General features: G+C 47.6%; 1 protein-coding gene across 4 annotated transcripts in view; it reads left to right on the top strand.

Moving 5' to 3' along the window:
• Nucleotides 1–21,208, top strand: part of GPSM1 (G protein signaling modulator 1) — a 79,609-nt gene that overhangs the window by 1,187 nt on the left and 57,214 nt on the right. Inside the window, exon 1 of one of the 4 annotated variants that reach the window (XM_054220141.1) lies at nucleotides 1,372–1,389. The exons of 2 other annotated variants lie outside the window; for them this stretch is intronic. The gene's annotated coding sequence lies outside the window, so the exon portion shown is untranslated. Of the gene's footprint in view, nucleotides 1–1,371; nucleotides 1,390–5,836; nucleotides 5,880–21,208 lie in introns of those variants that run through there. One more of the 4 variants, XM_054220140.1, reaches the window with a different exon arrangement.

The following is a 21,208-nucleotide window of genomic DNA, read 5'->3' as shown; positions in this document are numbered from 1 at the left end:
ATCCTAGTGGGGGGCTGTGTACTACTAATATGCCTGTGCAACACAGTGAACGCTGCTACCAGCTCTTTAGTGAAGAGAGAATAAAAAGAAATGGGAAGCAGTTCTCCTGTGGCTTAGGGTGGCTCTGGCAGAACGGGTGGTGTTAAAAGTTCCTGCAGTGCTCATCAGGCTTGCTTTGCAGGCCTTGACAGTACACGTCTCTCTCTTTACTGCACTGTTAACTGGAGTTGTAACTTAGAGTTTCTTCCTTGACTTCACTTGTGTCACAGTGTAGAAACTTCTAACTTGAAGTAAATGACTCTAAACTCCATCCAGTTGGTGTATCTGGGGTGATGGGTAGAATCTCTGGTAACAGTTCAGGTGGTAAAGCCATAATGATGGGTATCAAAGTCTTTCTCTGTGTTGTTTGGCCTGGGAGCAGTAACTCAGGTGTAAGAACGGCAGAAGGTGCCTGTGCAGGCAGGGAGTGCCAGACCCCTTACCTGGGGGGGCTGAGGGAGGTAAATTCCTTCTAGGAAGAGGGATGGGGTGGAAGGAAGTGTGCCACAAAGAAAGTAAAGTGTTTGATCATTTTGCTACATCCCTTGGTATTTCCCTAAATTCAGCCCATCCTAAACAAAGGCATCTGTTCCGTCGTTGTGCTTGCAGCAGGCATTCTGTGTGCTGACTGGGCCAAACTCTTCTATTTAGAGAGACCGAAGTTGGAAGTATCTCTGCTACAGCAATAATACACCGTTTGCATTTTTGGAAAAGGGGTCCTGTGCAGCTCTCTTTGTCAGCTCTTGCTAACCTTTCTGACTGCATTTATTTCATTGCTGTTGCTACAGCAGGACTGTTAGTCTTGAGGGCAACTTGTTGGAAGTCCAGGCCTTTGGAAGCAGTTGAGCAGCTGTGACTCTGTACAGGGCCGGCGCGTCCATGGTGGCCAGCTCCCGGTATTGAATGTAGGATCTCTGGTGGGGCTTGTTGGAAACATCGAGCTCTGTTACAGTGCTCTGCAAACTTGAATGGAGCAAGTGTTACATGAGCCTGAGCTAATGCTTTACCTTCCATGGGGTTTTGCTCCGGTACTAATTTAAGTGCATCTAATTCAGCTGTGTGTAACCTCTGAGGACTTTTGTTGGACAGAATCCGTGCTGTGGGAGCTGTGAAATACCCACTTGCAGCAGATGCCCTTCACTTCTCTGCTGCTGCAGGTACAGTCTCACCTTTTTGCGCTGGCTGGCTGACCTTGAACACGTAGGAAGCACCAAGCCCACCAAATGATCCTCCTGGACCATGGTTCCTGAGTGTGTGTCAAGCTTGTGCTGGGGACTAGGTCTTCAGAGAGCTCCATTGGATTTGGCTCTTTGCTTTTAAGAGGCTGCTCTGGAGATTTCCAAGGCTGGGGTGAGGCATGGGCATGTTCTGGGGAAACTATCGCTGTACTGCATTGACATCATTAACATTATCGATCCCACACAGCAGGAACATTAGATAATGCTGCAGTTGGGCCAGAAATGTATAAATCTGACATGAAAATTCAGATAATAGCACGTCTCGTTCCTCCCTTCTGGGCCTCCCTTTCCCTTCCCTTGCTCTGTTTTCTCTCGCAGTGCTACATATTTTCAGCAGAGCTGTTGGCTTTTGTAATGTTTACTAACTTCTCTTGATTGTGTCATAAACAGTCTCCATATCGCTCATTAATGTCACTACAGTGGGTACCTGACCTGAATGCGCATTGGGCAATTAGAACGCTCTCTCGGAGCACCAAGGATCTTTCTGGAGAAGGCAACTTTCTCCTATTCTGATGGAAAAACTGAGATGAAAGAATTGTTGGCCTTCTGACTTGCAAGGCAGTGACAGGCAGCATAACTCAGCATGGGAATTAAGGCAGAATAAACTGGTGTTTCCAAAGCAAATTGGGAAGAAAGTACACCTTTGGGGTGGACCTCCCTCTGGGATGGCTCCTGTTCATTTTGCATATATCCAAGGGATCACACCACCATGAAATATTCTGTTCACTTTACAGCTGCTAGTACTTGTAAGCTTTCAAAACTTTTTAAGTCTGGACTTCATAAAATGCTAAAAGCAGTGTTGCCTTTTGTTCGTTCAAAAGGAAGAGGGGAAAAAAGTTACATATTGCTGTCTTCCAAGATACAATGAAATATCACCTCTTAGGAAGAAGATAAATGCATCAGAGGTGAAAATTAGCACCACCAGCAGTGCTAGTTTTGGTGTTCATTAGGAATTTTACTGAATGCTCAAGTGAATAAGTCTTCTGGTGACAACTGCTGGCTCTGTATTAACTTGGGATGGATTTGAGCAGCAGTGTGGTGACAAAGAGCTTTGTGCCTTGCTACAAATCCCCTGAGCCTGAGGGTTGGAGAGTTGTTGGCTCACAGGAGGAAGAGCATGATTAGTTTGTTCTGTGGGACTGGGAAGGGGCTTGGCTGAAGGGATCCCTTTGAACTTGCTAAAGATACCTCTGAACTACTGAAGTAGCAGCTGTTGCAGACTCTGGTGGCAGAGTTCAGGAGAAGGGAGCTCACCTTTTCCGGCTGCTGCCGCCACGCCGTGAGTGTGCGTCCCGGGGGCTGCTCCGCTGTGGGGCTGTCTGTGCAGGGATCTGAGCAAGCAAGGCTTCGCCATGCGCCCAGCGGCCAGGCTGAGCGGGTGGCAGTGCCAGCAAGGAGCTGGCAGGACCAGGTGCTGATGCCTTGGGTAGCTCTTGATGGGTGGATGGATGGGGAATTAACGACTTGTATGTCTTTGCCTTATAAAAATACTTGGTACAGATGAAATCTCTTATGCAAGTAGGACTTACATAGATAATACAATGTTTATGTGATTTTTAACCTGTTTGAGCTTGCAGGCTATTTTACCTGCTGTTTGTGTCTTTGACTTCTTGGCAGATTTCCCTTGTCTCACTATTCTGATGTTCCAAATTGCCAAAACTACCCTCTTCTTGTCCTCAGGTGAGGATTTTCCCACTGAAAATGACAGTGTTGCGAGTGCTGTGACTGAAGGTGGTCTGTCCTGGATGGGCAGGTTTGTGAAGTGGGGACTAGTTGGTATCATGGTGAAAACATGGTGCTTTGCACCACCAGAAAGCTGGAAATTACTCTTTTTTGTCTCTTTACTCCATAGATCAAACTTGAAATTGCTTGATTATTACACTTGAGAATGCTGTTTTAGAGGTTCCTGAAAGAGTACAATTTTTCTTTTGTAGGCCTAGGTACTCGGTCTCTGTTAGGCAGAGGAATGCAAAAAACAGGACGAACACTTCTAAAATAGCTGTGCTGCGTAATAGGTGGCCTAAGCAAAAAATATATGATAGCTTAGCACACAGTATTGGTTTTTTTGACATCTGTTTTGGGACGCTTTGAACAACTTGCTCGTAGTTTCAGCATTTGTGAGTAATGTGGTCATCCCAAAGTGGAGCCAAGCAGAACATTCAGTCTCCACCACAGCAGGGAGAGGGGGAACCCTTTGCTGGTCAGGCCTTGGACTGGGAATCAGCATCTGGATTTGCTGCAGGTTTCCCCAGGACGTTGGGCATCCTTTTTGATTCTGCTGTGTTTCACCTTGTGGGATGCGGGGAGAGAAGCTCTCTTTTTCTTCTCCCTTTGGTCTCTGATGCTAAATGGGTAGAGGATGTGCCCTGTACCTGTACAGTGCCCAGCACAGCGTGATCTTCATCTTACTTCTGACCTCTAGGTGCTGCTGCAGTGCAAACAATTGTTGTCTTCAGGGTGTTAATTTGACTTGTATGTGCACGTGTAGATCAAGTTGTGATGATACACTGTGGCTTGTTTTTTTTTCCATGTGCTGACTTGCACTTCACTGACTCAAGTTGTGCCAGGTCTCCTGCTTGTTGTGCCTCGTGCTTCTGGGGTGAGAGCTGTCCCTCTGGATTCTTTATCCTGAAATAATTTGCATTGTGTGAGGCATTTGTGCCAAGCAGACTAGAAGAGAACTTTGTGACTTGGCCACATGTTCATGGGTTATGCTGTTTGCTCCTGTGTCAGCTGAAGTCAAATAAGCTTATGTGACTCATACTTGTGTGGCCTGAGGGCACCCCTTGAAGCCAGCTCCCCATGAGATGAACATTAGTGCTCTCTTCGGTTGGTCTAACTGAATGGAGAGCTGGGTCTGGCGCTGAGGGAGCCCTTGACCCTTGCCGGCTGGGACACTGTCTGTGAAGCAGGAGTGAGCTGTGCTAGCCGGTGCTCCATGGTTAGCGCTGAGGTGCCTTTTGCTGGCTGTTGCATTAGTCATCAGATGCATCCCTCCTGGGAAAGTAGCTGAAAGAGCTCGTGGCAGCAAGGGAGACACTGGAAAGGATTCTTATAACCAGGAGATTGGTGGGGGCCTGCCTGGGGCAGTGTTAAGGATGGAGAAAGTCCTTGGGGTTTGTAGTGGTAACAGGACCTCTTACCTTGTCTCCTCTCCAACAGATCAGGCCTTCTGTCACCAGAGACTATAAACTGGGGGTTTTGTGCTTGTGTGAATGCTTTTTTTGTTGTCTTGTATTTTTGCATTTTAGGTGATGTCCAAACTTGCATTCAGCCTTGCTTGAAGAACAAGTTTGAATTCCGCCAGGTTTTATGCTGCAAGAAGCCACAAGCAGTAAGCCTCCTGAAGTGGAGGGATGCATCTTATTTAACTCTTGATGCTGTCCTGCTTTAAAAGCAATTTTATCTCCAAATTGCTGTTCAAGTATACCCGATTTTGCCTTCCCTCCCACTTCGGCTCTGTATAGCTTTGCTCAGCCAGTCCAGCCTCCAGAATTCAAAGCCACTTTCCTGTTATAAAAAAACACGCCGACCAAAGCCATGAAACAGAAATTCCTCCTGCGTCTGGGCACGCGGGCTGCGTAGCCTGACCACAAAGTGAGGCTGTTGAGTTCTGGGCCTGGGCTATTTATATTGTCAGTGGGAAAGCTCTGCATTGACTGAGCTGCTCCCTCCCTTAAGATACTTTTAATTAAATGTTATTTGACAGATATGACTTTCTAACTGGCTTAGATTTGACTGGTATAAATGGGATTATTTTTTTTCCTTGCTGAAAGCTGAAGAAAGTAGGAATAATCTTGTTGGAAGGCTACTTGCATTCAGAGTCACGACTATCTGTTGTTTAATGTAGTAAGCTGACAGTGAGTTAAAAAAACCTACAACAGTCGGTAACAGTCCTGCTGGCGCTGGGTGAGGTGAAGGGGACGGGGACACCAGCTGCCTGTGGCTTGGAGTGCAGCAGCTCTCTAAACAATGCCCAGCAATGTTATGCAACTGCCATGGGAAGGAAGTGAAAATTATTACAATGCAGTTTCAAGGGCAATATTAAATGAGCAATTTGCAGCACAACCCTGTACTTAACTGACTTAACTACCTTCTCTGGGGTAAAATGACAGGGCTGGTAAAGGGCAGTAGCTGTGCCCTCTGTTCCCACCAGGAGCGGAGCAAATACAGGCTCTTTTTAGAACTGAATCTGAGGTGTTGGGCTGAGAGCCCTCAGGGTGGGCAGCCAAACCCCAAACCAGTGTAATGGCCTGATCCTGCAAGTGCCTGACTGATCCCTGTCCTTGGAATCCTGGGAAAGGGGGAGCAAGCACGTGCTGAAGCATCTCACTGATACCTGATTGCTTTTCCTTATTTCAGCGGAAGCAATAAAAAGATGCCTCTGCAAGGCCCTAGACATTGGAGCAGCAACACAAGCCCTGAATGAATTACTTGGAAGGCAGTGCTACTATCTGTCACTACTTTCAGGGTAGAAGTAAATATTTAAAGTCTTCTGCTGTTTCCAGTTTCCTTTCAGCAAGAGGCTTTTGCCCACGGATGTCAGGCCTTTCTGACTCTGAGATTGGAAGTGATCGATCTAAAGAAGCTTCATCTTCTGCGGTGAGTCAGTAGCTCTGTGCAGCTGCAAAACCTGAAGGAATTTTGAATTAAGAATATTGGATTGTCGTGTCTCCCCTCATGCTTTTCTGTTACCCTTTGCATTTACACCCTCTGGAGCAGCCAGAGGGGCAGTTCCCTGAGAATTTTTGGGCTAATGCATCTTTCCTCCAGATGCTGCAGGAGAAAGAATAAGAAAATGGATTTGAAATGGGGTAAACATCTATGTTATACTAATACATAGCTCAGTGTAGAAGCCATTACATGTTGAGCACTGGCTCCACCCGAGAGCAGATGTTTTGTCTTGGAAGCTGCTTTTAAAAATGTATGGCTAAAACTTAGTGCCGTCAATTGATATATGCAGTTTGCTCTCTCAGCTGTGGAAAATGACGGCTGCGTGATGCTCCTGGGAAGCAGCTTTGAACACGCGTTGCGCGGCAGGGCTCCTTTCCTGCCCTGGGGATCCAGCTCCGTTTCCCTCCCACGCTCTGGCTGCCAGGGAGCAGACAGGGATGGCTGATGTGACAGCAAAGCATCGCCCCTCTGAGCCCCTTTCCTGGACACTGTGCAGAGTTTGCTGTGGACGCGAGTCCAGCTGCTGACCCGTGATGAGACCTGGGGCAAGTTATTTGATTTGCAGCCTCGCTTGTGCTTGTCTGCCCCATCTAGCCCATGGAGGGGCAACTTCTGCTGTGGGACTGCAGTAACTCGGCACAGTGAGACCAGCGTTGCCATGGGGCTTACAAATAATTCATAGTTGTGTTGAGTTCCCGAGGGGAAGCTCCAGCATGCTGCTGGGGCAGGCAGGTGGTCCACGTGCGGTGCAGTTTCTCCATGTCTTGATTTAAAAAAGTTGTGCATATTTACAGGTAGAATGGATGGTTCGTTGTACCAAATGGCTTTGCCAGGTTATATGCTTCCATGATTTTCTTAATGGTCCTGTGATTTTTGCAGCCCACCAGGCTGTATTTGCTCTTTGGTGGTTGTCCCAGCAGGTGCCTTTTCTGAGCATTCACCCCATCCAGCAAGCAGGGGCTTGGCTGGTGGTACCTCCCTGGGTACTTTGGTGTAAATTGTTAGGATTTCCTGTGCTCTGGCTTGGAGCAGCTCGAGTGCAAATTAGCTGCAGGGCAGGTTTCTCCTCTGATCCACGCTGCAGAGTTGATGTTGTTCTTTGTGTGCTCCATCTGTGGAGTATCCATTCATGCCCGAGGAGAGCTGGGAAGTGCTGATTAATATTCATCTCTCTGGGGCTATTTGCTAATTACTGCTATTCGTGGTTTGTATTACAGTACTGCCTAGCGTCCCACAGTGCTGTGCCAGACTGAGTGGATCCTGGAAGGGTTATATCCATTCCAGGGTTTCAGAGTGCTTGGTAAACATCAGTATTTTATTGCAGCCTTTCTGGGAAATATTGTTCCTGTTTTCAAGTGTGAGAAATTGTATAGTTTTCAGGGTGAAAGAGAATATAGGTGGCAAAGCTGGGAGCTGAATGTCCTGACTCCCACTCCTTCCCTTCAGCACTTCCTTACCCACGTCACAGTGAGATTAATTGTGAATTGAAGAGGAGACCTTGGCTTCGTCTTTTACTGAAGCGTGCAGGGCAGCTGCAGCACTTGCATTGCACCATATTACAATGGTTCTGCTGTTCTGCTTAATATGGGAGGGAGCAAAAGGTTGTTTAGAAGGGAGTTACCAGCTGGTGAATTAAACAGCAGGCTCTGCCCATTGCAAGGTGTGCCTTGCAAATGTGGTGGGAATGCTGCAAACCACAGGCCCTGGGAGAGGAAAAGGAGCAGCCTGGGTGGCCATGGGGTCTGGTCGCTGTGAAGAGCCCAACTCCAGGTATTGGCTCGAAGAAAGCAGGAGAATAGTCCCGTGTTGTTAGAGAGCTCATGCACTTGTGACTCTACATAGTTACCTGTCTCTCAGGTTTTGAGAAGAGAGCAGTTCATTTAAAAAGGGAGAGAGGGACACAGAGAAAAATGTTTCCTGTCAGAAAATCGCCTGCAAGTTCAGTCACGTAAGAACCGAGTGGAATTCCTGGGTGCCGTGCCTTGAGGGGTGGGTGAGTCTTTGGGGTACGGTGAAACATGGAGAGAGAAAAACACATCTCGGTTCTTGCAGTCGGGCTTTTGGAAGCTTTTGTGATGGGCAGTGGATGCCAGTGCTTTGGGGAGGATCCTGCCCTTACTGTATTCCAGCTGTGCTCCTGTAAAGTTGTTGTATCACTGCTGATGCTGCTTCAGAAAACAGCTCCTCTTTTAGCAACTGCCTTCAGAGATTTGTATTGAGAAAATGGCATTGGGGATTGTATCTTGCTGCAAACCACAGAGGCCATCAGATCTGACTTGTTTACTGGCCAAGCTTTCTGCAGCGTGAAGGCAGGAATATAAACCACCAGTGACTAACAAATGGAAATACTAGCATCATAAGCAACATGTGTTTCTTTCCTTTCTGACAGTAAGCTTTTCTGATTTCAGTGAGAAGTAGCTCGCTTGGGAAACCCATGGTCCAATATCTCATGGTGAGTGAACAGGGACTTGTATACATAAATGCAGATGAACCTTCTGGAATCATGAGACTCCACGTGTGCCTTGGCGTTTCCTGACCTCTGAGTTCAGCTGAGTGTCTGTGCTTCTCCACTGGTCTAAATAAAACATACGAGTTCACAGCGACGTGCCCAGAATTTTAAGGCTGCAGCCCTTGGCCAGCTCTTGTATCAATTGCTTCCATCAGGGCTGTAATCCAGGGAACTGCAAGCGTGAGCTGCTTGGTTGATTGAAGTCTGTGGTTTGGTGCTTTCCTGGGTAAAGGCACTGGAGAAGGGGAGGCTGTTGTGATATCTGCGTTCATTCCTTCATATGCACCACTGGGAGTGCAAACAGCAAAAGTGTGCCAGCAAATACCACAGGCTCTGGGAGGACATTGTCTTTGACAACACGTTTGGGTGTCTAAGGAGTTAATGAAATGGTTAAAAATACCCACTTCTTCCTCTGCTGTTCTGTAAGAAAATGAAAATTCGCACTGCAAAATGTACGTTTCCTTCAGTAAAGCCATTCTTTGGCATCAGTGGTTTCAGCAGAAAGATGTCATCAGTCATGCCACTTAGCGTTTTGCAGGGAGGTGCGTGAGAGATCAGCAGCAGAAAAAGAAAGCCCATGAAAGCCGTGTGGGTGCCTGACACTGGCCTCCAACGGAGGTGTCCTGTCGTGCCGTGTGTGGGCAGGAAGGAGCGCCAGGGCTGTGTGCTGTGTCTCTGTCCTGCCGCGTGGCCTGTGAGCGTCTCGGCTCACCAGTGAGCGGGGGTCCTCTGTTACATGGTCTGTGATCTCTGGCTGGACGGGTCCTGGCCCCAGCATCCAGGATTCTCCCTGTCACTGTTTTAAAGCCAAACACGCAGTGACATAAGGATGAGGAGTGAGCAGAGAAAGCTGTTGTGTGACCCACCTGTGTCGTACCTGCCCCCCCCCCTCCCCAATTCTGAACAAAACGATGTTCTGCTGAGGTGGAAATCTCTCTGTTTCTGAAGGACCCTGGGTGAGGGTCTGACCAGTGTGATTTCAGGGAGTCCTTTCAGGTTTGCTGAAGCAGGATCAGACTCCAGCTGTGCTCAGTGAAGCTCCAAGCCCCTGTGCAGAGGGCAGCGCTCCCCTGTCCAGAGCCAGGGTGGCTGTGCTAACAGCAGCCTTGGGAAGGGAAGGAGGGAGATGCTGTACAGACCTGACTCCAGACAAGAACTGAGTCATTTGTCAAGGCTGACGACTCTCTCCCAGAGCTGGTTGCCTGAGGCTAACATGGCACACAGACAGGAGACGTAAAAATCTGTCTATCTATATACACACACGGAGGAGAGAAAAGTAACAGCTCAAAACATGTGACTGGAATTAAAATTAAAAAAAAAAAGAATTCCCAATTAAAGCCATGTGTGTTGGAGGATGTAAGTGCTCCTGAAAGGCTTGTAGAGGCTGTTTGTACAGCACAAATGCAGCCATTCCATAATGCCCTGGATTAAAACAGGCAGGCTTCTCCAGCACACGAAATCCATGTGGAAGCAGTGTCGATCCTGCATGGCAGCAGCTTCCACAGCCCACCACCCATACAGGTTAAGGTAAGGAGCTCTCTTGTCGCCTGTCTTATCCTCCCTGTCGCTGCTGCCCGCGCTCCTGAGGTGCGTTTCTCCGTGCAGCCTGGTGTTGTGCCACGTCTTTCTTTCACTGCTAGATGATGATGTCTCTATGAAGGAACGGAGATTTTTTTTTTTTCTGAAGACATGCATTATTCAGTAGCCAGGATAAATGAATTCCCTTGATTTGGGTGGGTGGGTAACCCTGACGCTGTATCCTCCCTTCTTTCACCAGCGTAAGGGAGGAGGGGAGCAGTGAATTCTTCCAGTGTTACAGAGCAGCCTGTGTTCTGTATAAAGGCATCGCAATACCTGAGGTTGTAACAAGGAGCTAACCGAAACCTAAAATAGGTCTGTGGAGAGGTCTCCGCTATCCATTCCTGCTTGTTCTGTCTCCTTAACTGTGTGCTTCCATTAGGCAGGTAATACATGATACAACATTAAACTTCTGGCTTCCTCCTTTCTACGTGCACAGTTACAAATACTTGCTGTGCCACAGGGGACTGTGCAGCAGCAGAGCAGGTGAGGGTGAGAAAGAAATATGGGGGCGGGGGGGAAAGAGGGAATCGGAATTTAAAGCCATGGAAGGCATGGCCTTAGGAAGCTTGATTTGGAAAGGATGTCCCCATTCCAAAGGGTACTGGGTTCTGCCTCTAGCCTGCAGACATGGCTCTAGGTGTGGTCCAGCCGCCTGCCTGGTTGCTGCTGTGTACAGCGAAGGTGGAACATCCCGGTAAGCTGAGGATCTGCTCCTGCTCTCAGCTGGACTAGAAACCTCAGCTGGTCTCCTAGGTGTGGGAGAGTGTCTGCTGTGGCATGACAGGGGCTGTTGTGTCAGACAGGAGAGGGGAGTGCAGAGGTTTGGAGGGAGCCTAGGATATTTTGCTCGAGTAGGATGTGCTGCAGGCCTTTACCCTGTTTTGTGAGGAACAGACAAGACTTTTTGGCATAGAGCTGCATAAAAACCTGATGCTTCACCCTTTTATTCCCCTTAACAAAGGCTCAATTCCAAGAAACATATAAAACATAACTTTGTTATTTTTTTAATAATAAGTTTCGCAATTTGCTTAAAAAGCAAATCATTATATGGACTAACTTATGATTTTGTGATAGCAATGAGACAATTATTAGGGAGACCATTAGTGTTCTTGCTGTATCCAGGAAGATTTTCCAAGAAATTTGATGTTTTTACAGATTCCTCCGATGGAGGAACAGGACCAGAGTCCATTTAGCAGATGCAAAGATGTACCGTGCTTTTGATCTATGTGACAAACTCATGTCGTGATATATGCTTGCCTGGTATTTACACACGTTTGAATTACACGAATACCACAGTGTGGGAGCACAACCCGATGTGGCGCTGTGTTGGGGAGGAGCGAGGACTTGCCTTTGTGCACTCGATTCATATAGACACTCAGCGCGGTGGTGCCAAGCGTTTCCAGGGTAGATGTTATCCGTGGAGCTATACTAGAACAGAAGTGCTAAAAATCTGGGGAAATGCGGTGGAGGACTAAGCCACACGATCCTCTGGAAGAAGCGAAAGCAGCTTGCAGGATGCTGGAGCTCCAGGGTTCCCCGCAGAGGCAGCAGACGCCCGCTACAGACTGCTGTGCAGTGCTAGACGGTGGGTCTGCTCTCCTCGCATGAGCAAAGCCGAGTGTAATTCTCACCTTGCATGTGAGCTGCGTTGCTGTGAGGCGATGGCCTGGCCTTCTGGGAATCCTGCCATGCTCTGATTTATAGGCTTTCAGATCAATCTGATGGCACCCATAGATTTTTCCATAATGCCATGAAGAACCCAAAAGCACTCTTGCTGTTGTACTGCTGAGTCTGGGTTTGCACAGAGGGGCTGCAGAAACCGTATCTAGAGGGGCTGAGGAGCCCTGGCTGACATCTGAGCTCTTGGGGAGTCTCTGTTTCCTGTTTTTTCAGACAGATGTGGAATGTTATCTTCATAAAATCCAGAGGGGTGCCCTGTGGCTGTGCAGCAGCCAGGGGGAACAGCACTGTCGCGCACCTGAGCTCTCGCAGTGTTTGCCAAAGCAACTTTTTAAATGCATGTGTGTTCCTGGGCTGGTTTCTGATTTTTAGCACCCCTGAAATTTTCAGAGCATGACAATGCTTTTAACATTGCATTTAACAATGCTCTTCCTTTGTGGCTTTCTCTGGTTTGGGCACAGAGGACTGTAATCACTGAGGCAGGAACCATCCCGGCTCTCGCTGGTGTGCTTTGGCTTGATGTCACCCGCTTTACTGGCTTTACCAAGTGGAAATTTGAAAAAGGAGTTGCCGCTTGTTTGGATTTGCTGGATTTGATCGCTTTGTTTCTGCTAATTGCTTTTCAATGACTTCTGCAGAAAGTAGAGGAGGGCCAGGTTCATGCTGCTTCTCTCGCTAAAATCACATCCAAATCCCTTTCAAGAGTGAGTGTTGGTGCAGAGTGTCCCAAGCAGTCTCTTGGTGAGCTGCAATCGCTCAGCATCTTCCTGGCTGAAAGCCTGGATGGCCCAGGAGCAAGAGATCTGGGGTGTGTGTTTTCAGACGGATCCCAAAGGCCTCTCTCTTGGCTTTAAACACTTGGCCTGGGGCTGAAGGGAAGCAGATGAGAGAAGAAGGGAACAGAACCAAATTGGCTATGGGTTGCCAAGGAGTCAGTGGTAAAACTGTGGTGTGAACTTTGTCATCGTTGCCTTTTACCCCTCACCACGACGAGAGGCTGTTTGCCATGCCCTGAGCGGTGATGGGTGGTTTATGTGGGCAGGAAGGAAGCAGCGTGCAGGGAGTGTGTGCAGCCTCTCCAACTGCTGCCGCTGGGCAGATGCAGGGGAGGTTTGGGATGGGGGGCATGGGACAGGCAGAGGGGGCTTCATTTGGCCGGGGTTAAGCATTATATTGTCCTTAGCGTTGCTGGGACTTGGCAGCATCTTTTCAATGTGCAGTTGTTTTCCTGCTTCAAGCCCGTGCTCCGAGGCAGGAGCAGTTGGCAGGGTGAGAGAGGAAGGAGAAGGGGGGGCTGCAGTTGGAGGGGGGTTTCCAGGCAGCTTGAACCAAGAAAAGACTTGGGCCTGTGGCCTCTCTATTTCTGGGAAGACAAGACTTGCTTTCACTTGGCTTCAGAAAAGTAGTCTGAGGGTGCAGGAAAGGAAATCTCTTAAGGCCCCTGTGCAATTACACAGCACAACTGGAACAATTGGGTGGCATTTGTGGAGCTGAGCCTTGACCCCGCCGGCAGCTGGGAGGGTGGCAGGATCCTGGGGCAGGAATTAGGGGGGAGGCTGTGATGCCTTGAGATCAAAGCTGTCTCGTAGCTTGAGCCCTAGGCTGCACGCTTGCTTTGTTGTGCTGTAGCTCCACTATGGTCCATGAGGGCTTGTCCCTGGCTCTGATGAAGAAGGCAGGAGGGCTCAGGCAGGGACAGGGGGGAGAGCAGCTGGGGGGGTCCAGGCTGTCCCCATGGGAGCTGCCTGTTGAGCCCCTGCTGGGTATCTGTGGGGGGCAGCTGTGGAGAAGAGGTGTCTGGCTCTGAACATCTCTTGTCTCATTTATAGTGATGAATTGGGAAAGATAATCCCCCAAACCAGAAGCCGACCATTTTCTGTAACAAGTTTGGTGTTAAGGAACCCCTGTATTTTGGTGGGTAATAAATAAATCCACTGTTTCCATTGTATAGCTGTTAAGCTGACTTTGTTTTTTCTAATGTGTATTGTAATTGTAACCCAATGTATTTTGTAGCAGGAGCAGTATGCTGATTTAAATCACAGCATATATTTTAGTGAGAGGATGTGTTGACCTAATTGTCAAAGTAATGCTATAATGAAAAGCCATTCAGACTGCATGTCCTCTCTTGCCCTCTGGTTTCTGGAAGTGACTGAAGGAAATAGCACTTCACTTCTGGTGAAATCATCCCAAGAGTGTTGTTTCATTGCAGTGTGATGGATTAATTTCGCTGAAGGCACTGGCATTGTACAAGAAAGCAAAATGCTCTTGGAAGAATCAGGAAGTTTCCCTTGTTGTGCTGAAATCACCGAGTTCATTTGCAGTATCCTCAGTGACAAAATCCGAATGCCTAAAAATTCATCTGGATGCAGGGCTGGCTTGCTTACTACTGTGCACGGCAGGATTCAGATGTTAGAGCTGTTACCTTTGACTGTGGTCTGCAGGTACAGGGGTGAGACAAGCTACTGACAGCACAGATGGAGCATCCATTCCTCCTGTGAAGGAAAGAGCATCCTCAGACGTGAGCATCGTTAGTCCACTAGCATTTGGCAAGCTAGTGCTGCTGGCCTCTACGCTTATTTTCCTTTAGCTCAAATGGCAGGTGGTGGTGGTGGTTGGGTTTATACCCTGCTGATGAGCCAAGCAAAGAGAATTATGTTCCAGGCTCTTCAGAAGGTTTTGATCTCACTCTTGAAAGCGAATTCTCCGGCACAGTCCCTCTGCTGAGGCATCTTCATCGGTTCATATGTTTGGATTTACTTTTTTTTTATTTATTTAGGAGTCAGAACATGTTTTTATGAATTAATTTTCAACTTGGTATCTTCTTAATCATAACTTCCTTAGACCCTGGAAAGTATTTGCATTTTATAATCTGAGTGCTTTGAAACGGGGCATCAAGTGAAATTGTTACGCAGGGCGAGATGAAATTCACATTTGCACCTTAATCCCATCTGAGCTTTCTCAAATGCTGCAAGTTAATTACATCCCATCATGATCCTTTGATACTTGAGTAATTTTGGAGCACAAAGGCTTAAATTTATGCTCATTGCCTTTTAGAGGTTTCACTGCTCAGATGACACAGAAAAATTTAATTATGTTTTCTGTTCTTGCTATGGATTAAGTGGTATTTGTGGGAAGGTACATAAATTCAAGATAATTATTACTAGTGTATAATTTGAGAGGCAAATCCTTCCAGGTGTAGGGCAGGTTTCTAGAGGTCGTGAGTATCTTAATCGCCTGGAGTTGAGGGCATCTCTTTGGGTAGGGTTAGAACTTCAGTGATTGATTTGCATCATGTAGAGCTGGTGGCACCAGCTGTGCGAGCATCCTTGCCTGGGTGGAAAATGCTGCCCCTCAGCCCCCAACAGAGCAGGTCTCGTTTGAGTGGTTCATTTGGTGCTTTCCAGGCAGGACTTGCAGAGGTGCTGGAAGCCAGAGCTACTGGGTTCCTTTCCATTCTCTACAGCTGACTCACCGTAGGCAAGTTTTGTCTTGCTGTATCCTAGCTTCCTTTTTGCAAAATGGGACAATTGCTACCTTTCCACCTTTGCAAAATATATTGCAGTCCTTAAGTTGTAAAGTCTCTACGCGTACCAGTTCAGCATCATAAGTTGCTTCACAAAATGCTGCTAAAACAGCAAATAACTTCTGTCTGCTCTCGGTTCTTACCATCCCCATGGATCGAAGCCACAGAGGTAATTGTTCTGCGTGCCCCTTGGTCAAATGGAGAGTTGTGTGCAGCCACAGGGGAGTTGGGTAAGCAGGGGAGTGCTGGATGACTTTTGCTTTCAAGCGGGCGATGGGAAGTTTGAATTTGAATTTCTGACAATGACGCAGCTTGTTGGAGCCATTATGAATTGAAATGGGGTCTTATTCAGCTCTGCTAATAAGAGGGTAAATGCAACTAAATACAGCTGTCTTCCTCGCTGTCATTTGGTATTTATTAGCAAATATGCAGTGGAATTGAATCCCTTGTAAGTACTCTGCAGCTAATGGTAGATAGCAATTAACTGAAATGACTACTGTTGAGTACTGATGCTGCCATCAGTGAGTGGAAGAGGAAATCTGGAGCCAGCACACAGACCCAGTGGCTTCCAGAACTCATGGTAGTTTTCCCCTCTGGATTCTCTGTTTCATGCCCCTATCAAAAGACTGCAGTGAAAACTGCTTCATCTTGGTGCTCCCTGGAGCTCCAGCTTGAACACTTCTCAAGCAGCAGTAAATGGGTGTGTGTATATATTATTTTATTATTTTCAGTTTGTGGGTCACTGAGAGTGAAACTGTGTGGAGTGGAAACCTTCTCCCTTCCAGATGTGCCGATGGCACAGAGCTACCTCTGCAGCACCTCATGTGCCTCACGAGATGTGAAGGAAACTGGCCCAGACACTTGAAACCCATTCAGGAGCTGGGAAGGAAAGGATGCAGCATTTATTGCTTCATCTTTGGCCTTTCCTCTCCAAACAAAACAAGAGGTTTTGTTTTCTTCCTCTCACTAATAAGGTGATGTGTGGGTCAAAGTGCCTCAGAGGTTCTGCCCTCCATTGACTAGAGGGAAACCAGCTTCCATGTGTTGTTTTCAAACTACCAAAAGTAGTTTGAATGAGGCTAATTTCATATATATCTTAGTTGGTTTGTCACCCTTCCCCACCAGCCAGTGCTTGTTACGGTGCCTTGTGGGGAAGCTGCTTGTCAGGAGGGGATTAGTGCCTGGGTTGTGACGTGGGTGGGAAGCAAGGGGCTGTGCTGCAAGGAGAGCTGTTGGCAGGGTGGAGAGGCTTCATTAGCCGTATTGCACAAGAACTGGCCTTGGGAGTGAGCTAATTGACTATTTTATTAGTGCCCTCCCTGCAAAACAGAGCAGGTTGCTAATGGGTGTGTTGATGATACGGAGGTACGAGCAGTGCAGGGGAGGATGAGTATTGAATAGGAGGAACGGAGTGATTGATAGGTCTGGTGTCATGGCAATGTGCTGACGGATAATGGTATGAAGTTGCAAGCGCATGTACTTAGGAGCTAGTAATAAGATTTTCTACTCGGAGATGGGAGCTCATCATGTGGGGGCAATGAGAGACAGACAGCTGTGTATGTGCCACTGATACGATGATGTGAGCCCCCAGCCAGTTGTGAGGAAAGTGTTGCTTGATGAGGAGCGAGAACCCAGCCTGGGGCAGAGTAGCCAGAGAGAAACTGCCCAAAACATATTTTGAGAGTGCTCCAGGCAGAGAAGAGCAGTCTAGTCCAGCTCGCAGTGCTGGCTCAAAGCTAAACAGGTAGAAAGTCACCATGAATAAATTTGGGCTGTGCGTCAGGAGGATGTGGGATAGCTTTCCTCGTGTAGGGAAGCCCGTGAAAATAGTTTAGACCCTTCATCGAGCGCAGCATGGGCTTTGTTTGGCACAGGAGAAGCGTGAGCTGGTTCGCGTGGGATGAGAGCTCCCTCCATCGTGTCCCCAGGCAGTGAAGGGGAACCGTCGCTGGGGAGTTCGAGCAGCTCCTACCTGGCTGTGTTTTCTGGTGCTTTTCGCATACAGGAGCTGTGCGAAGACTGGAAAAGGAAATTACTAAAGGGGAATAATTCCCAGCTTGATTACTTTCTTTAAGGATGTGCTGCCAGTTAATTATTTAAATGCATATTTAGTTAGTTAAGCCAGTGCACCTGATAAACTTGATTCCTTTTTGATTGGGAAAAAATGTTTAATTGCCCCTGTCATCAGTGCTCTGAAATTATGCTTATTTTTGTATAAAATTCAATCAGATTGCAAATAAGATGCTGAAACCTGTTGCTTCATTAGTTCATATCAATAGATATACTAAAAGGTTTTTTTACTACTGTCGATGTTTTCGATGGGGTTTTTTTCTGCTTTACCTCTTTCTTAAAGGCTTGGTTTTCATTCCTGACTTTAGAACTACAGCAGCTCTGATTGGGAATGTGTTTTGCAATCGCCCCCACTAATATGAATCAAATACCTATAAATATCTTTTTTTTTTTCTTTTTTTAAAAGGCAGTTTCACCTTGCAGGCAGGAAGAGGCTCTCTTGTCCTGTGAGATTTACAGCATTTAAGGCAGCAGACAACTGTCTGCTTGCTCTGTCTTGCAACGTGATTATTTTCTGCGTAGCTTGATGGATTTGTTGTCAGCAGGGTTAGTGCTGTGAGCAAGGCAGTCCCACCAAGGCAGCCCTGGATGTGTGGAAGGGAGGGCTTGAGTAAGACAAGATTAAACTTGTATTACTCAAGCCCAATTGCTGGACACTGTATGGTCTCCTTTTTCCGCTTGCCTGGTGCAGACCTGGGATGTGGGATGTCGCTGTGTCCTACTCTGGCTTCTGTGGCCGTATCTCCAAGAGCTGCAGCAGCCCTCAGCTTCAGGTCAGTGCCTAGCCCACGATCCTGCAGAATGGCTCTTGGCTAAAGGCACTCTGCACTGTTGGTCTCCAGCCTAGCAGAGGGGGGCCGAGTGTGATGTTGTCCATGCAGTGTTATTTTCTTAGCATATTTGGCAAGGGAGGCTCAAAGATTTGGGGGGCAGTGGGTAGTTGGGAGGTCTGACTGTAACTCCAAGCTTCTGCACACACGTTATGAGTAGTGTTCCCTCTCTGGGGACCTATCGTCACCCAAGTCCTAATTATAGTGCTGTTTTGACAGCAGTCTTGGTGATCATAGTTAATGGCACTGATAACACCTTGTGCTGTTTACTTTGTTTCTTACTTGGCAGTGTTCTCGGCATCCCCAGCACTCCGGGGACCCTCGCTGCCTTCTCCGTATTGCTGTGGTGCTTGAAAACATTTGATGTGTGAGAGTCCTTGCATTTTGCCTGTACACTTTTTATAAAGGAACATTTTTGCTCTTAAGGCAAGGCCGCCAAAAGGCAATCTGTGATACAGATCATCATTAGCTGCTATCTGACAGTGATGGATGACCTTGGGAAATCTTCTTGTTAAAGGCAATATCTGCTCTTCCTGTTCCTCTTGGCTCTTTCTGCCTTCAGATGAGTTATCCTTTAAAGAAGTAGTCGAGGAGGAGGGAGGGTGGCCCTGCCCTGTGCAGGGGAGAGGCTTCCTCATCCCTGTCACCACACAGTGGGAGGCCACCCTTTTCTGCCTCATATGAGTGTCAGAAGCAACATCGATTCCTGGGTTTGAAATTCACGGCTTTCGCATTGATGGGGGCTGAGTGATCTGCCAGCATTACACCACTCGCTCATTCTTCTGGCAGAATGCTGTGCAGATTGCCTAACTCATTTGTGGCCAAACATTGGGTTTATATTTGGCCTCTTACTGCTTTTAAAAAAAGCTTGGGTTTTTTGTTGTTGTTTCTTACACACGTTTATTGCCCTTTTTGAGGTACCTTTTGCAAAAGGATCTCAAAGTGCTCTGGGAGCCACCTTCAGTGCTGTTTTACAGATGTGTCCATAGCCCAAGGTGTGGAGGAGCTCTGGGACTTGCTTAACGCTGATGCTGGGACTCTGCTGTACACACAAAAAAAACTTTATTCTGGTGTCTTCAAAACCTTTATTCTTATCTGGCCAGACTTGACACTGTCTGTCATCTCCATGCATTTGGAAGAGAACGCTTTGCTATATGTGCTATACGTCTTGGTTTGATCTGGGACTTCATCATCAGTTGTCAGACCTTCCTGGCTGCTTGTGGTGGGCCTGGAGTCTGGGATGTGACTTTGGCCAATGCTTGGGAATTCTGCCTATCTGGAGGAACACGCAAATCTGTATGAGTGGTTTATGCAGATTTAGGGCAAGGCTTACGAACAGGGGCCACTCCAAGCGAGCATCCCCCCGTCCCTGTGTCTGTTCAAACCCACAGGCAGGGACATACCATGCTGTTAGCTACAAGGTCGAGCAGTGGGGGAATTGCATTAACAAGCTCTAGCATCTCAGCTGTGGAAATAAGAAAAGCAGCTCATGTTCTGCGGTGTCTTTCTTCTGAACCGCACCATATGGCCAAGCCCAGCACCTTCACCTTGTCAGCAGTAATTTGCTGGCTCAGGAGGGACTGAATCTTCTTTTCTGGTATTAAGACATGAATAGTAGGTGCTTGCTGAGGTAGTACAGGCCCAGGCATGTTGTCTGTGTGTCAGCAGTGGCGCAGCTTAATTGTGGGGGGATGGGGAGTAAAGGGTTGTGTCTTCTCAGATGGGGATGTTTTAGAAACCATTTAAATGGCCAGGGACGTGCTCTGTGGGATCTGCCTTCTCCTGCTTTTCCCCAGTCTGGGAACTGCTTGGATCATTTTTGGATCTTGCAAAGCTTCCTGGGTAGCAGCTGGATGAGGCCTCTTTGGAGCCTGTAAAACTTATGTGTGCTTCTGCCCAAGGATGACCCTCTTTTGGAGGAACCCTGAGCTCCTCGCCTGACAAGGAGAGAGGTTCATAGCAGCAGAAGTCCTTCTGCTCGTGGAGCAAACAGGCACCAACAGGAATAGATGATGTAACCACAGAGGCAAAGTGCTTTGGGAAGAGACCAATTCGGAAAGGAGGGAGCCGCTTGCCTTCAACTCTGGCCATCTCACACACTCTTGTAGGGCCCTATTTCTTCTTTGGGCAGCGCTGAAAGTATGTGAATGAAAAGACACTCTCTTGTTCCTGGATTTCAGCTTTGAACTCACCTATCTGGTACCTGAAACTAGCAGTGGATGGAGGATATTATATTTCTTGGAAGAAAGAGGACATTACTTGCTCTAGGTGTCTGGAAGCAAAAGCAATCCTTACACCTTCCCTTTCAAGGGCAGCTTACGGAGAGAAAAAGAAGTGTCCCATATAAACAAAGTTCAAGATTCCAGCAACTTACTGGTAATGGTTCCCAAGCAGATGGAGTGAAAACTGGAGAGCAGTGCATGTTGTACAGACATGAAGATGCCATCAGCATCTTCAAAACCCCAGATCCTACCTGTGAACTTAACAGAGAGACCTGTCTGCAAAATTGTTCCAAGTAGACCTCAGCCCCGCTGCTTCCTTCTGCCAGTGGGCTTGGAGCTCTGGGTTTATGTTCACAAAATGCGTAACCTGCAGAAGAAGAGGTATGGAAGGGCTCAGGCATGTGCTGTGGGGAGGAACTGGGACTGTAACTTGAGTCTGTCTTTGTTCAATGTTTTCCCTTTCCTTTGCCAGTGTCAAGATGGTCAGGTTGGCTCACTTCAACAGCACGTTTCTCTCTTCTGCCTGAATCTCCTTTCTGGTCTTTTCTTATGGACAACTGAGCTGTGGCCTTTGGAAGCTGTTGTATGTGTAGTGTTTTAGTGTGCTTGAGATTGTTTGTTGACCTTTAGTTGGTTCCTCTGCCCTTGGCATTGTGTTTCTGAGCGCTTTTGTGCCTGCGGTGACTGAGCTGCATGCAAAGTTGCTTCCCAGAACTAGGTCTGGCTGTGGGGCCCTGAGGATGTGGGTTTTAGAAGTGGGTTGTGTTTCTAATAATTGCTGTACTTGACTCGTGTCCCTTTTTACATGGCAGCAAAGGCTTGGCAGAGCGTGATGCAGAGAA

The sequence above is a fragment of the Rissa tridactyla genome, chromosome 14, assembly GCF_028500815.1.
Source record: "Rissa tridactyla isolate bRisTri1 chromosome 14, bRisTri1.patW.cur.20221130, whole genome shotgun sequence".
NCBI lineage: Eukaryota > Metazoa > Chordata > Aves > Charadriiformes > Laridae > Rissa > Rissa tridactyla.
Note: the sequence above shows the minus strand (reverse complement) of the source record. Positions and strands in the feature narration are given on the sequence as shown.